This window comes from Mus caroli, unplaced genomic scaffold (assembly GCF_978045245.1).
Source record: "Mus caroli unplaced genomic scaffold, Mus_caroli_1 scaffold_6, whole genome shotgun sequence".
NCBI classification, from domain to species: domain Eukaryota; kingdom Metazoa; phylum Chordata; class Mammalia; order Rodentia; family Muridae; genus Mus; species Mus caroli.
Window position 1 is genome coordinate 104924038 of NW_028227261.1, and position 14145 is coordinate 104938182.

Sequence of the window (14145 nt, forward strand, 5' to 3'; positions counted from 1 at the left end):
TTTTCTATGTGCCAATTAAGCCAGTAGACATGGCTTTGAAGAACCTTTTAATATATAAGAACATTCAAATATAGTAAGTGAAAATTCAAGCTATGAAGTTATATAAAATTTCCAATTTTAATATACATATGTTAAAAAAAAAGAAAGAAACTTGAAGTAAATAGTCCATAATGCATAGAATGCTATGAATGTGCAATATCACAGTACAAACTTCTGGCTACTAAAATTGTAGGAAACTCTTAATGTACTATTTCAACTGCATGTTATCTGCAAGGTTCCAGTAGACACATGAAGTGAGAAGATACTTAACAAAGCAAGTGAGCATGATGGCTCTGTGTGAGCTTCTGCTGTCTGCAGCTTCCCAGTTCCTGTTAGGATAATGACTTCTCCAGTGCACAGCATTCCCACAGTAAAGCAGTCACACTATAGACATACTTGGACTGTCTACAGAAAATTTGTCTTTCAGAGCAAATTTTCATCCTCACTCAGGCTATGTGCTCCCTAGGTAGGATTCAATACACTCTAAGTTGGTCACATTATCTGTCTGTCTGTTTAATTGTGTGTCTCTACCTTATTTCTACCAGGAGACTAGACATAAACAAACAATCAAAACAAAGAAAACCTAAGGCCACACTCTGCAAAGTGGTGCTAAGAGCCAGACGCACGATCCTTAAGAAGGCCTTCTGAGGCAACATGAGACAGATAACGCTGCCCCAGGCTGGGTTATTTGAATCCCTGGTAGGAGAGCTTGGTCTGAAATCTTTAGTGTTCCAGTGCAGGTCAGGCAAACTGTGCAGGGTAACCAGCAGGAGCTGAAAACTTTGGCGATTCCCTTCCATTCCTGAAGGTTCTCAACAAAGGAACTTTAGAACAGTCATCAAGTCTTTGCTGATTCTGGTTAAGTGGAAACCAGAACAGCTGGGCATGTGATCTGTTTACTTGTTCACCTACTCCTAAAATAATTTTCAGCCAGCATCTTTACAGAGTTTTTTAGTAACTGTGGTTTTATTACTTTCAAATAGATACATTAATTCGTACTAAATACAGAAAAGTATTTTCAATTAGACACCCTGATGAGCGTGCTTTAATGAATGTCTAAGATCATTTCCTCTGTTTGAATACAAACAGGGAGAGTGCCAACGTTTTGAAAACCCTTCTTCTAAATAAGAGGAAAATTGGCTTATAACTTTGTTTACATTATTAACATACTTAGCAGACACTATGTCTGCACATAAATACTTGCTATATGAATAATGTCATAAGAGGTCTGTAAATGTTCACATACCATAAAATTGTAAAGCTATCAGCAGGCATGTATGTTGATACATGTTGATGTTCTATAGTATTTATTTTATATAGAATTGAATTATAGCTCAGTAGTAGGGTGTTTGCTGAGTGTAGGTTGTAGAGCACTTCCCCCAATACTGCAAGAAAGAAAGAACTCTGTGAGTTCAAGGCCAGCCTGGTCTACACTGTAAGTTCTAGGTCACTCAAGGCTATGTAAAAAGACCTTGTCTCATAAAAACAAAAAAGTTAATGAAGGCTAAGTCCACATTTAAAATTCAGGAGCACTGAGTTAATGATCATTTGCTCTGTAAACAATCTCACTGCGTGCTCAGTAAGAATTTAATTATGTGAAGATATTACAGGCAGAATCTTATAGGGGCCATTTTATATCTAAAATGTATTTTTCAGCTCCACAAATACAGCTAAAGCTGGATTTTTTTCCCCAATTTAACTCATTTTGATCCTTAACAGTCAGGAGTCAGTGTGATGCCACCACTGGGGTATCCACAAGCAAAACCACAATCTTAACTCATTTCGGTTCTGTTGTGAGCTCAGTCTGGGAAACAGGGCCAGTTAAGTTCATTTTTTTCTAACTGCAACTAAATGCAATAATGCAAGCTCGTCCAGGCCTATTTCACCTGCACACATAGTTCAGAAACATATTTTGTCAGAATCTGTTAATATTTTCCGAAGCCGAGAAGTACTCTCACACAGCGTTTTATCAGAAACTGCCAACTTAAAAAAAAAAAAAAAAAAAGAAAGAAAGAAAGAAAAAAGAAATCAAATGAAAGGAAATTTAGCAAAACAAATGTTCTAGTTCACTTTCTGCTTCTGTGATAAAACACTCTGACCAAAACTAACTTGAAAAGGAAAGAGTTTATTTGGCTTGCATTCCTAGATCATAATCCATTCCTGAAGGAAGTCCGGACAGAAACTTGATGCAGAAACCTAGAGGTAGGAAAAACAGAGCAATTGTTCTCCCTGGCCCCGGCCACTTACTGACCAGTGCACAACTAACATTCTTATACAGCTTAGGCCTAGAGATGATGCTGTCCACAATGGCATCAAGACTATCTACCACAGACATGGCCAGATCCCAAGCTGACCAAGGGACTTGTTCAGTTGAGGTTCACTCTTCCCAGATGGACTCCAGGATCTGACAAGTTAAATTAAAACAATTTAAGCAAGACAGCAGCCAAAACAGGGCTCATCAATGTTTCTTCTTTGAATTGTATTTCAACTGGAGATTCACTTTGTTTTGCCATGCATGACCTGAAGACACTGAATTAATGAAAATGTCATTGAGTATGTTGAAAAAAAATACATGAACTAATACAGTAATATAATCCATGAACAACTACAGTAATACAAATATGTACCCTTTGTGGTTTGTGTACTACTAATAATAACCAGTCATTATCCTGAAGGGCAAACATAAAAACCATAGCTTCATAGTGAGACTACAGATATAATATTTCAGATAGGAACTCAAAAGATCAATGATGATGATGATAATGATAATATTATCTATTGAGTATCTATGTTCCAGCTACTATGTGATCTGATTCAAATGAATGTTTTCATGTAAAACCTAGTACATTAATACAGTGGAAGAAATTGGACTAAAAAAAATAAGGCAGGTAAATTGTACAAGGTCATATACCAATAAATGGTAGAGGATTGTGTACAGCAATATCTGACTATGACTTATTCCTACTGAGTATTTAATTTACATATACAATAAGACTGTCCTCCTCACCTTGATTTACTTCAACAAGTCCATTACCCACCCCTGGGCTTAAGCTGGAGAAGCTGCTCGCTCACACCATAAAGAAAATTCAAGGGCAAATGCTGCTGGGGCTGTGACAGTTGAATTTGTACCCATAGGATGGAGAGAGCAGAAAGCCAGACCCTGGAGGATCAGTTCCCATCTCACCCACCACTATCACTCCACAAATACAGTGTAAACTAACTCAAATGTTGTATTTTTATTGAACTGTCACACATATAAAGGGTGTTCAGTACTAAAATACAAAAATAAAAAAAATCAAAGGCACCTTAAAATTCTCTTCCCACCACAGATTCTAGGAATTCCTCTAACAGCCACTGGTTTATATTAGGAACCATTCTTCCAGAAGGCCCCTACTTATACTGCATACATTTCAAGATAAGACAAATGGTCCCTGAAAGAGGTGAGAGTTCTGTTGGTTTCCTATGCAGGTCATTAATTTAGGCTAGATGATTCTGCTTACATTGAGAGTGAAAGACTATGTACTGCTGAACACTGTGATGAATTTTATGGAGACACAAACCATCAGTTTTGTTGAAAAGGAAACCAAAGTAGAAGGCAGCCAGCACAGCTTCCTGCAAGCCTCAGCACCCTGTCACTCTCTGAGTCTCATGGTGGAGGCTGCCTCTCCCTCATGTTTAAATGTCATCCATTACCCTTCCCCCCCCCATTTTTGTTCATAAAGCTTTATATAGATCCTTTCTTCTAAGAAGTGTGTTTCAAAGGATCAGCAGTTTTGGTATCTCCAGGACCATATGCAGCATTGCAGAATCTCTGGTCCTACTCTAGACCTGAACCAAAATCTGCATTCTATTTTTTTTTTAAGATATTTTCTTTATTGGAATCTGCATTCTTAACAAGATCTCTGGGCACTGGCAGAGCCTCTCAGGAGACAGCTATATCAGGCTCCGGTCAGCAAGCTCTTGTTGGCATCCCCAATAGTGTCTAGTTTTGGTGGTTGCTATGGGGTGCATCCCCAGGTGGGCAGTCTCTGGATGGTCATTCCTTCAGACTCTGCTTCATACTTTGTCTCTGTAACTCCTTCCATGGGTATTTTGTTCCCCCTTCTAAGAAGGACCAAAATATACACACCTTGGTCTTCCTTCTTGAGTTTCATGTGTTTTGTGAATTGTATCTTGGATATTCCAAGCTTCTGGGCTAATATCCACTCATCAGTGAATACATAGCTTGTGTGTTCTTTTGGGTTTGGGTTACTTCACTCAGGATGACATCCTCCAGATCCGTCCATTTGTCTAAGAATTTCAAATACAGAAGTGAATGCTAACAGTCATCTATTGGACAGAGCACAGGGTCCCCAATGAAGGAGCTAGAGAAAATACCCAAGGAGCTGAAGGGGTTTGCAGCCCCATAGAAGGAACAACAATATGAACTAACTAGTATCTCCAGAGCTCCCTGGAACTAAACCACCAACCAAAGAAAACACATGGTGTGACTCATGGCTCTAGCTGCATATGTAGCAGAGGATGGCCTAGTCACTTCAATGGGAGGAGAGGCCCTTGGTCCTGTGAAGATTCTATGCCCCAGTATAGGGGAATGCCAGGGCCAGGAAGCAGGAGAGGATGGGTTAATGAGCAGGGGGAGGGGAAAGGGATAGGGGGCTTTCAGAGAGGAAACTAGAAAAGAGGATAATATTTGAAATGGAAATAAAGAAAAATATTCAATAAAATTAATTAATTAAAAAACAAGATCCCTAGGTGTTTTGTTTGTACAGCGCAAAAGGAGGAATGATGTCATTAATCAGCTATCATGGGATTAACATGCTTCCTTTGGCGCTGGCTTCATTCTTCTCCTTTACCCTTGAGTCCATGACACTAGCTAGGACTAAGCTCTACCTTGCTGCCTTTGCATTGGTTCTCTTTATAACAAACTCACTGTTCCAGTGGCTTCCATTCTTTGGCGCTGCTTAGCTCTAGCCATCCCCCAGTATCTGAAACCTACCTTGCCAGCTACAATATTAGCTCAGCTTCTTGACATTATAGACAATAGAGCCAAGCAATTCTTTTTTTTTTTTTTTTCCATTGTTCACACAGAATTTCCCCATCATTCTGCCAACCCAATCCACTCTTTTTTTCTGTGCCCTACATGCTGGCTCATCGTCTAAAAAAACTCTCAGAAAATAGTCCCTTTGTAAGCTGCTTCATTCTTGACCTCTCCTTTGTGGAGATAGTAGCTGGCTTCATCAGGTTCCTTGTTGAACTATTATTAACCCCTTCTCACCCGGTTCTTCCCAACTTGTACATCAGTTGACAAACCTCTGTTTTGAGCTTTTCAGGAGAAATGAAAGCTGCTACCTCCGCACTCCCTAATTTTACTATTAGCACACTTTGACACTGGTTCTTGTCTTTGATTGAATGTTAAATAATAAAAAGCATTACATACAAGAAGTACCATCTTCTAGCTCAACCCAGTGAGCTCCTTTTTTTTTTTTTGTACATGCTCTTAGGAACTTGATGATTTCACTTCACTAATGATACCTATCATTAATAATGACATACTCCACTGTGAAACTCTTCATGGCGTCCTTCCCTCCAGGACCTCGGTTGATTAGCCTCATCCTTGTGAGGCTGTAAATGTATTTAAAATGGAGGAGACTGAGGGTTAGAAGAGTAACATGATTGTTTTCCAAGGTTCAAGCTGATAATCAGATCCAGGTTTTCTAACTGCAGATCCATTTCAATCACCCAGTGTTCTGTGTTTGTCGTCGTTATTAAATAATTTCCAAAAAGATATTAATCAGACAACAACAATAAGGATGCCCACAGCCGCCCCCCCCCAGAACTTTGCTCAGCCTTTAAAAAGCATTGTCTGAAAAAAATCAATTACCAAAATAAATAATAACTTCAAAACAAATAATAACTGCATAATTTACGCAGCTGACTATTGGTAGGTATATATCTAGCGTTGGTGAGTTGTGACTTTTTTTAGATGGTTTGAGTTTCAGGATGCTGATTACTTTAAGTCAAGTATGAATTCAATCAGTCAGTATACCAAGAGCCAAACTGAAGTCCAAGAATGCAGAACATATTTTGCTTTGTGTCATGTTCCAAGTGACTAATAGGCATTGAGGGCTCTTGGGGTTATAATTTCTGCTCAAGGCTCTGGTAACTACATGAAGCCCTTCAGTGGTTTATGATAGCATAAGGTGAAATTATAGCTTCCCGTGGGCAAAAGTTGTTGAAAGGCTTTCAGCCACCGAGTACATAACTACCATGTCCTCTATAGCAATTATAGACAAAACTATATTAAATGCCTAGTCATATTGACTAATGACTTTAAACATAGAATTTTTTTTCAAAGCGAGAATGGCAGGCAGGCAATTCATTCCTTCACCCACTCCATAAATATGTATAAGTCGCCAGATGTCTGGCCCTTAGATAACGACAAGGATTACATCAGGAGGGAAGTCAGAACTCTAATTCCACTTTCCAAAAACTTTTGTTTTTACAAGGGAACTTGACATGAGATTGCCATCACCAGGAGGTGAGCGTCCTGACCATGGTTAGAACTCTCGGCCAAGTGTCTTACAACCTCTGGCCTATACAGAAGAATAAGAAGGCTTCCTGCGGAAGTCAACTCAGAACTGATCACTTGAGTGATGGATCTGAAACTTTTCTTCTCGGAGAATTTCATATTCGCATACAATGAAACATAATCACATTCATCCCTCATTCTCCCCCTTCAGCTCTCCCTCGATGTCACTCAACGTGTCTCCTTTCTGACTTCACAGCCTGCCCTTTCTTTGCTTTAAAAATAAAAGCAACTAACCAAGTCCAGTCAGTGTTGTCCCTGTGTGTATGAGTGTGGGGCCATGTACTGAAGCACAGGCAACCCTGCAATGGCCACACCTCCAAACAAGGATGCGAGTCTGAATTGTAAGGGGAACCAGAGAAGCACAATCATGGCAAGCAGGTAAAGAAGACTTAAAAAGGTAATAAAGGGTCTACAGAAGGAGACACAGCACAGACTCCCTTCAACTGATAAAAAGAGCTACAGAAAGACGCTAAAGGGAACAGGGGTAAAGATGAGAAAGCTGTATATGAAGTAATGGGTCCCAACCTTCTAAGGTAGGAGTAAGCTGGGCGTGATAGGGCTCTTCTATAATCTCAAAAACAGATAGAGGAGGATTGTGAGTTAAAGGCCAGCCTAGAATATGTAGTATGACCCCACCTTGAGAAAAAAAATAAAGGAGGAAAAAGGCAGAAATGAAGGTGGAGAAGGGATAAAATAAATGGCTATATACATTTCTCATTACATATACTCATAATTCATGCACATAATCTAAGTGCATTACACTCATCATGTTTGCCATGTATGTATATATTATACATGTATACCATATATGTACTATGTGTGATATGTAATGAAACATACAAAGTATTTGTAATATAGATTATAAGGTATGCATATTTTACATATGTGTGTCAGACCAAAATGGTCAGTGATGAAGTCCATTTGTGTGAAACGCCTCACTTACAGTCTCACAGGAAAAGGATTGATTCAAAGACTGCAGAAGTAATATTCAAAGAGTAATTATGATGACAAAACCAGATAAGATCATAAAATTCTGTGCTGAAGAGAACAGTAGGTTCAGGATTCTAAAAGAGGTTACTCAATGTGAAACACTCACCTAGGGGGACGAGCAGATTCATTCAGAGGAGAATACAAAGACTGTCACCAAACAGAAAATCGCAGTGAGTAAACACACAAGTCACCTCTCAATAACATCTCTATCATTTAAAACAGTCAAATTGTGCAAGTTGTATTATTACATTAGTGGCAACACACCCTTTATTATATCAACATTTTGTGTATCCCTTACTTGAGAGACCTAGATAAACTAACATAGTTTTAACATTATTAGGTATGAATAAATCATTAAAGACAAACATAGCAAAGAACAAAACAGACACAAGTGAGATTGTGTTTCAGGACACAAAACTATGTCAGCAGTAGGTGAAGGAGAACGCAAATTAAAGATACAAAACAATAGATCAAAGCCCTAACTTAAATATGGGCTTCTGGGACCTAGATAAAGATCCTAGCCTAAAGGAAAAGCTGGTTTTTAAGTATTTTTAATTCTGCTTCCCAAAAGTTGGCTTCGATTTTTGGAGCAATATTTTCAGTAAAAGCCTCAACAATATGCCATTTACAATAAACACATTTAACAGAGATCTCACCTAAAAAGTTAAAAGCTTGATTATTATTATGTAAAAAAGATAGAGAACATTTTAAAGTGTTCATCACAGATTCAAAATTATCTAAAATTATCCTAAATATTTACTTCCCCATTGAAAAGCTATGTCATAAGCAAACATTACCATCAAGTTATAAAAAAGCTAAACCATTTCAGCCATTGTTATATTCTGACATAGTTATCAAAAGAAGGAGCCTTGCCACTGGTAATTGTAATTCTTTTAATAGATCAGTTGGACATTGCTCCAACTAATATTTTTAAAGATGCATCTGAGGGCCAGCTTTAATGACCATTCATACTTGCAACATTTATGCATTAATATTTAGAGTGAAAATGAGTGGCATTTTCCAAAGACAATAATAAATGGAAGTATTTGTGCAAATAGTTTGCTTTATAAAATCACCTTGGGCTGAGTCAAGTCATGGAAAATTTTAGCTCAAAGGAAAATTCTTCCTCACTCCACCCCCTACCAAGAAAAATCACAAGGATGTGAAAACAGAGGATTATAATAGAAGCTGCCTTGCAACATTAACTGCGGTGCACGTTCCCCTAAAAGCCATAATTCATAAATGCTCTGCAGCCTTTCCTTTCAGCAATTATGTATATTAGAGGAAAGTTTGAATACATAAAAAGTAAATGCTGATAGAAAGTCAGGCCTCATAAAAGACAAGTTTAATTCCACTAGTTTTCCCTGAAGGCAAATGTAAAAACTAGCTAGACTGTCCATTTCAAGGTGTCCCGAGTCCAAAGATGTTCAAAAAAAAAAAATGCAACTGCAGCTGCAGGGTACTGTACAGGGTCTATTCCCTGTATACAGCTACAGCTGCAGGGCATTGTCCAGGGTCTACTCCTTGAGAACTCTGTCAATCCATCACTGAGGAGCAATACCTAGGAACCTAGTGGGAGAAGGTGGTGAACCACCAGCTCTCCTGAGACCTCAGTGTAGAAGGTGCTGTTCTGTAGACACAAATTGGTATGTGGAGCCCCTAAAGCAGACTTTCTCCCCTTTTCTCCCTCTTCTTACAAAGATCATTGGGTAGCATAGAACACACCCAGTGAGAACCACTCCAAGTCATCTTGACCACTTTCTATGTTAACAACAGTGAAGAACATCACACTTGGTGAATATTTGTTTTAGGGACAGGAAAGATGGCTCAGTGCTTAAGAGCACTTTCTGCTCCTCCAGAGGAGCAGACTTCAGATCCCAGAAGCCACATGGGATGTCTCACAATCACCTATAACTCCAACTCCAGTAACTGAATGCTCTCTTCTGTTCTTAACAGGTGAACATTACACAACCACACACACACGCGCACATGCACATTCACACACACTCACACACATTTATACATACATACATATACACACATTCACATAGACATACATATATATACACATGCACACTCACACAAACATACTCACACACACATAAACACACATACACACATAAAGCAAAAGTTTTAAAAATCCTTAAAAATAAAAATAAAGAAGCAATTATTTGATTTTATTATGAAAATAAAAATATTAAAAATTAAGATCTAAATTCAAGTTTTAAGCCAGAAGTCTTGAGTTTGGATTTTGTCTCTGCCAAATAATTCAACTTTGAGACTCTAAAGAACTCACTGAAACACTGGTTGTTTAGGTTTATATATACTCCATAATTATTTACTAAATCTAAACTGCCCCACTTTCCTGTAATTTCAGAGTTAACAATCAAATTACTGAAGAATAGGTTATTTTGAATATAGGAGCTAAGGATCTCAGTTTAGTTATTTGTTATACCTTTAACAATAAATATGTCACTCTTTCGAGTCTTGGCTCCAAGATTACCAAAAAAAGAAGAAAACAATGGTCGTGCCAAAAAAGGGCCACGGCCATGTGCAGCCAATTCGGTGCACGAACTGCACCCAGGTGGTGCCCAAGGATAAGGCCATTAAGAAGTTGGCCTGGTGTGGTGGCACTCGCCTTTAATCCCAGCACTCGGGAGGCAGAGGCAGGTGATTTTCTGAGTTCGAGGCCAGCCTGGCCTACAAAGTGAGTTCCAGGACAGCCAGGGCTATACAGAGAAACCCTGTCTCGAAAAAAAAAAAAAAAAAAAAAGAAAAGAAAGAAAGAAAAGAAAAAAGAAGTTTGCCATTCGGAACATTGTAGAAGCCGCTGCTATCAGGGACATATCTGAAGCAAGCATCTTCGATGTTTATGTGCTTCCCCAGCTCTACATCAAGCTGCATTACTGAGTGAGGTGTGCCATTAATAGTGAGGTCATCAGGAATAGATTCCATGAAGCCAGAAAGGACAGGACATCCCCACCACGATTCAGACCTGTTGGCGCTGCACGGCGACCTCCACCAAAGCCCATGTAATGAGGTGGTTTTGTAAGGGTGGAAGGAAAACTACCGTCGAAAAATAAAGTGGAAGTTCTACTTTATGTGGCAAAACAAAAACAAACAAACAAACAAACAAACAAAAAACAATAAATATGTCAAGACGAAATGCATCCTGACTTCTCCAGGAAGAATGACAGCCAACATTCACAACATTCTGAATTCACACTTGGATGCTTATCTTCAGAGTAAAGCTCATTATCATTTTAAAATGGGGGCTCTCAGAAAATCATAGAGGTAGTTTTGAGAAATGTGAAACTTGACAGACTTACAATAATAATTCTCCAGACAAGCAGCATAAAATTTTCTTTTCCTTTTTATTTTTAAATTTATTTATTTATATTCTTTAATCCCTTTTTGCAGTCCAGACTTCATCTCCCTCCTGGTCTGCCCCCCAACTGCTGCCAATCCCATACCTCCCCCACCCCATTTTCAAAAGGATGTCCCCACCCTCCACCACCATCCTACCAGGCCTCCCCACTTCTGGGGTCTCAAGTCTCTTGAGGATTAGGTGCATCTTCTCTCACTGAGGCCAGACCAGGCAACCCTCTGCTGTATGTGTGTCAGGGGCCTCATATCAGCTGGCATATGCTGCTTGGTTGGTAGCTCAGTGTCTGAGATATCTCAGGGGTCTAGGTTAGTTGAGAATTCTTCCTATGGGGTCACCCTCCTCAGCTTCTTCCAACTTCCCTAATTCAACAACAAGGGTCCATTGGTTGGGTGCAAGTATTTTCACCTGACTCTTTCAGCTGCTTGTTGGGCTACTCAGAGGCCTGTCATGCTAGGCTCCTGTCTGCCTACCACAGCATCAGTAACAGTGTCAGGGCCTCAGGCCTCTCCTTGAGCTGGATCCCAAGTTGGACCTGTCACTGGACCTCCTTTCTTTTATGCTCTTCTCCATTTTTGTTCCTGCAGTTTCTTCAAACAGGAACAATTACGGGTCAGAGCTTTTGACTGTGGGATGGCAAAAGCTCCCTTTGAGTCCTGAGAGTCTCTTACCTCCCTTGTCTCTGGTACATTCTAGAGGGTACCCCCACCTCCTACCTCCCAAGGTTGCCTGTTTCCATTCTTTCTGCAGTCCCTAAATTTTCAATCTGAAAAATAAGACATATACATACACACACATGCACAACACACATGAACATAACACATATACACAGATATGAACATAACACACATGCACAGATACATGCACACACGTGCACACACATATACATACACACACAGGCAAGCACACACATGTATACACACAACGAATGTTTTTTTGTGTCCCTCATTAGCTGACTAATAAGCCAACCAAGTGTGTGAAGACTGAACGATAGAAAAAATAATGCAGAAAGCTATTGTCCACAGAAAATGCATAATGAAGTTAAAATTAAAGACATGATAGATAGAAAAATACTTAGTTTTGAACATCTGGTAAATTCTTCAATTGTTAGTAGTATAGTGATGAGCAGAGCTATCTCCTAATAAGTGTGTCAGTGTTCCTGTTCTGTATATCAAAAGTGGCTTTCCAACAGGCTTGCTATCATCTTATACCAATGTCCCATGTGTATATATACATATATGTCTATATGTATATATATATGCATATATGTGTGTATATATATATTTGTGTGTATGTGTGCACTGAATTTTGTTCATGAAGATATCACATGATCCAGACACCCTAAGGTTACAAGTAAGAACAATAAGAAATATGCTGCAAATTTTTCAAGAAACTATTCATTTCTTGGTCCATAGTCTTTCTAATAATTAATAATATTCCAAAAGTAATAGCAAAGCCCTGTATTCAACGCTAAAAGTCTTCAAAGAAACATACTTTCTTAACAAATTACAATACTAACAAACAACTAACCATACTGGATTGCAGCTGCAGAAAGTCTGAATACATACCTGCCACCCTTGAGGGTAATTAACTTTCTTGAGAGGGTCAAAGAAAGAAATGGTATCTAACTGTATCTTAAGGGAAGACCAACATTTAGTTACGCACCAAATGAGAAGGGAATTTAAGAGGTTAACAGGGTCTGCAGATGCTAAAATGCGAGCTAGCAAGATAAGGCTGAGCCACATAGGCAAGGGGAATAGTTACTGATTCTTTGTTCAGTATCTGGGTTTTTACTTGAAGCTATTATATTGTATTGGTAACCTGTTGCTACAACAATGTGCTGTACAAACAGCCACATAATATCAGTGACATACAACAGAAAGCCTTATGGGGTTCACAAGTTTACCAGGTTCAGCTCATCTCGACCAGACTAAAATTTTAAGAGTCAGACGACTTTTGAATGACACCCGGTGGCTTCAGTGATTGGTTGAACTCATGCTCCTCTGTGCGGCAGGTGTCATTCTGCAGCAGGCTGAGCTAGGTGCATCCTTCTCATGGTGGGTGCAGAGACTATTACACAGACTGAAAGGCACAGACGTTTTCCTAAAACTACACTGATGTCATGTCTGCTAGCCTTCCAGTGACCGAAGCCAGCCACAAGTGTAATAGAGAGACAACATGCATACTGGCAGGAATAAAAGAAAAAACAAAAAACCAAAAAGTTGACCCAAACTGAGAGTTCTTAGTTAATAACTAAGCAAATCTGTAAAAATCAAATTAGTTCATTTATTGTGACAATACATATTGTGATAAATGTTTATAAGGTGTACAACATGACACCTTGATAAATTGTGTACACTGGGGCATGATGAGCACAATTAACACATTTATGACCTCATGTAATAGTCTGAGAGGGCTTTTAGGGGGAGCGGAGGACAACACTTAAGATCTATTCTCAGGGACATTTATATACACCATGGAGTTATCAGCTGTGATTACCACGCTGTACACTAAGCTCCCTGAATTTATTCATCTTATCAGTACAGCTCCTCATCCTATACCCTAGCAGCCACCCTTACAGTCTCTGATTCCATTCATTTGTATTTTTTTATTCTTTTAGAATTACATAGATGTGGGGGTCATATAGAATTTTTCTTTCCATGTTTGAATTACCTGACCCAGTATATTTTTTAAACTGAGTCGTGTTATCTCACAAATGGCAGCATTTCCTTCTTTGATGCACTATATATATAGTGTGTAACATATTAATATTATATATATACATATATATATATATATCCTCCTTGCTAATGCATTTCTTTTATAATAGGGTTGAATAATAACACACACACACACACACACACCATATCACATTTTCTTTGTCCAGAAATCTCTCATAATCTTTCAACAGAAAGCTGAGTTTCATTTCTTGGATTTAGAGAATAATGCAGGAATGAAATCGGAGTATCATAATTCCTCCTTTGAATACAGACTCAGGAGTGTCTAGATTACCAGGTGGTGCTATTTTGCTTATGATTTGAACTTTTTGGGTTTGGTGAAAAGTATTAGGAAACTCAATGGCTATTCAATTTATAATTTTGCCAACCTTGTTCAAGTTTTTCTTTCCCTTTACTCCCTCCCC

At 38.8% G+C, this 14145-nt stretch overlaps 1 protein-coding gene and 1 pseudogene across 2 annotated transcripts in view; both read left to right on the forward strand.

The window, feature by feature from the left end:
• Positions 1–14145, forward strand: part of Grin3a (glutamate ionotropic receptor NMDA type subunit 3A) — a 182290-nt gene that overhangs the window by 86105 nt on the left and 82040 nt on the right. The gene's annotated exons all lie outside the window — the stretch shown is intronic.
• On the forward strand, positions 10088–10654 carry LOC110292338 (small ribosomal subunit protein eS26 pseudogene; annotated as a pseudogene).